A 570-nucleotide genomic window follows, 5' to 3' on the forward strand; every position below is an offset into this window, starting at 1 on the left:
TTACATGGCTGCCAGCCCTGCAGAAGATAACACAGTGAGAACCAAAACAACCACTTCTGACGTGTATAGCTGAGGAATCTTCATGACTTTTCCTAGGTCCCATGACAAGTGTCAGGTTCCAGTTAAGGTGTGATTATGTGAGAGGGAAGGCAAGCAAAAACGTAGCTGTGTAGGTCAGTGCTGGTCCCAGACAAAGGGACTTCATGAATTCCAAGTAACACTCAAAAGTTCTCAGAGTCAGGGCTGACAAGCCAAAAAGAATGGCCCCTGAACTTAGGGTAATACCAGTGCCACAGTGTGAGGCAGACATTATCATGGTAAGAGGTTACTTGTAGATAGTGAGGCTGAGGAGACAGGACAATTTGAACCTAGGTTCTTAGTCTAGAACCACGCTGCCTCTTCTTTGGTTGTGATTCCCACAGGAACAGCATTTCTGATACAAAGCTGAGGACTAAGGTGGACACGGCCAACATGTCTCAGCAGCAGAGCAGCCATCTTGAATTCCAGACTGGAGGGAAGTGACCTCAAATTTCTTCTTAATGAAATAAAAGTACACACTTCGTTTGTGCT

The 570-nt window shown here is 45.6% G+C and overlaps 1 pseudogene; it reads right to left on the bottom strand.

Moving 5' to 3' along the window:
* Positions 1 to 570, bottom strand: LOC101442778 (succinate dehydrogenase cytochrome b560 subunit, mitochondrial pseudogene; annotated as a pseudogene).

Source organism: Dasypus novemcinctus, chromosome 14 (genome assembly GCF_030445035.2).
Source record: "Dasypus novemcinctus isolate mDasNov1 chromosome 14, mDasNov1.1.hap2, whole genome shotgun sequence".
In the NCBI taxonomy this organism is placed as follows: Eukaryota; Metazoa; Chordata; class Mammalia; order Cingulata; family Dasypodidae; genus Dasypus; species Dasypus novemcinctus.